The sequence below is a fragment of the Trichechus manatus genome, unplaced genomic scaffold, assembly GCF_000243295.1.
Source record: "Trichechus manatus latirostris isolate Lorelei unplaced genomic scaffold, TriManLat1.0 scaffold00123, whole genome shotgun sequence".
Classification (NCBI taxonomy): domain Eukaryota; kingdom Metazoa; phylum Chordata; class Mammalia; order Sirenia; family Trichechidae; genus Trichechus; species Trichechus manatus.
In genome coordinates this window covers 4,688,358-4,690,660 of record NW_004444059.1, presented here as the reverse complement: position 1 = coordinate 4,690,660, position 2,303 = coordinate 4,688,358, and the positions used below count along the sequence as shown (strand labels likewise).

Here is a 2,303-nt window from a genome sequence, read left to right as displayed (position 1 = left end):
CCCGAGAGAAGAGGCTGGTTCATTCTTCTGGTCTGTGAGACAGTGGAACAGTTCCTGAAAATTCATGGAGAGGATGTTTCTTGTAGAAAGATTTAAAATGCACCAGAAGAGCTCTCTCTATAAAGAAAGGGCATTTTCATTAGTTTTGTGAATTGCATATTTATGAAGATAACAATTGCTCTTTGTCTTTTGATTAAACTTGTGGTTTTCTATAGAAGATTTGCTTAAAGCTGTGTTTCCAAGGAGCTCTGAGAAGCAGAACAGCTGTGCTCCATGCCAGACGGGAATTTTTACTCCGTCTCAGAATGGAATGCAGCTGGGAAAGGCAGGGATTGTGCTAAGATCCATCTTCCATCCAGGTGTGCTTTCACCTTTCCCTTTCATGTGAGTGATGTTGTTTTATCCCAGAGACCTTGGGACTGAAGTAATTAATTACCTAATGTTCCAATTTGGCTGTGAAAGAGTGCAGTGAGGCCCTAAGTTTAGATATAAAGAATAAAAATGATGAGGAATGGAAATTTTAAATTATTTATGATGCTGGGAATGTTAACTACCTTGTCACCTTTAACCATTACAAAATGTATGTCGGATGCTGCTACTTCTGTTTTATAGATAAAGAAACTAAAATTTAGAGAGATTAATTCAGGTACTTAAACTTACAACTGGTAACCAACCAAAAACTGGGATTCTAATCCAGGTTTATTCTATTTATTCAGATTCTAATAGGTTTATGTAATGTCCTGGATGCCCTTCCAAACCCTAGGGAAGAATGTGTAGATTGTGATGAAATTTGAGGGAGTCTCAAGGACTTAATTCAGAAATATGTAATAGCAGACCTATCCTATAAATGAGATTTATTATGACCTGGCACCTGATCAGTGAGTGGCTCTCAAATTTCTATGCACTTAAAAGCCACCTAAAGAGTTTCCTTAAAAATGCAGGTTCATAGGGTCCATCCCAGAGGTTCTGGTTAAGTAGGGGTTGGGCAGGATCCAGAAATCTGCATTTTAATAAGCATCCAGACCACTCTGATGCAGGTTTTCTGCAAATGACATTTAGATAAATATTGCTTAGGATTGAAATTCAAAATCCAGAACTGTACCAAGCATTCAGGAGGCTTCCAGCATCACATCCAGGAGTGAGTGAGTTGGTATAAAACAGATTGATGCACTCCTAACAAATGAAAATAAATGGTTTTTCTCCAATTGAGACTTTTCCCTGTTTATTCTGATTTGGCATTGAGAGCTTAGAGGGAATGCAGAAAAGCAGGGCAGTTCCATCTTTAAGTAGGAATATATAATTAAAAAAAAAAAAAAGACAAAAAGGGAAATGTGTAGCATGCTTTATTTGCTTTTTTTTTCTCTGACTTTGGTTCTACAATTTTTTATTTTCCTCACACAGCCAGACACATTAGAAGAGATTCTCAGGGGATGCTAAAAATATTGCTCTTGTCACTACAGACTTCACATCCCCATTCTTTCTTTCTTCCTGAATCCTCAGTAGAGAATATGCCTTTTTCTTTTGCCTCCTTCTGACAAGAATTGTGTTCCTGGGTTTTGAGTTACTGTTATGATAGGTACCTGCCTTTCCAGCCAAAGCCACCAGGTCCGCATTGAGGTCAAGTGTTTTGTCTTTTGGATATCACACAAACCCTGTGCGGGGCTCTGGCTGAGCAGGGGCTTTGTTTTAAATAGAAAGCTCAACCTGGAAATGAAAAGAACAGAACAAAACAGAAAAACCAAAGCTATAGTCCTGAACATAATTGTTCCTTCATTCAGCAATGTTCACTGAGTGGCTACTATTTGTCAGACACTGTGCCAGGTGCTGAACAGATAATTTATGATTAAAAAATTGATTTAGAAAACTACATTGTCCTTAGTTTTCTGTTGAAAACCTTTAAAATTTGCTTCTCTGTTGTATATTGTAAGCTGATTTAAGTATATTGATAAAGTAAGCATTTTTGAATGGTTACTACATCTGGGGAGCTCTGGTACTGCGGTGGTTAAGAGCTCAGCTGCTAACCAAAAGGTCTGCAGTTTGAATCCACCAGCTGCTCCTCAGAAACCCTATGGGGCAGTTCGCCTCTGTCCTATAGGGTCACTGTGAGTCAGAATTGACTTGACAGCAATGGGTTTGTTTTTTGAGGGGTACTATATCTGTTGTCTGGAGAATTTGATATATTTTTGGGCCACGTGAAGAACAATAACAAAGTGCTAAGAGCATGGCTTTTGGAATCAAACTGATTGTGAATCGCATCTTGATGCTATTCCTACTAGCTGGTGAACTTAGGTAAGTTACTTTCC

The 2,303-nt window shown here is 38.4% G+C and overlaps 1 protein-coding gene across 4 annotated transcripts in view; it reads left to right on the top strand.

Moving 5' to 3' along the window:
* TMEM117 (transmembrane protein 117) overlaps nucleotides 1-2,303 on the top strand; it is a 533,621-nt gene that overhangs the window by 187,384 nt on the left and 343,934 nt on the right. The window lies entirely within an intron of this gene.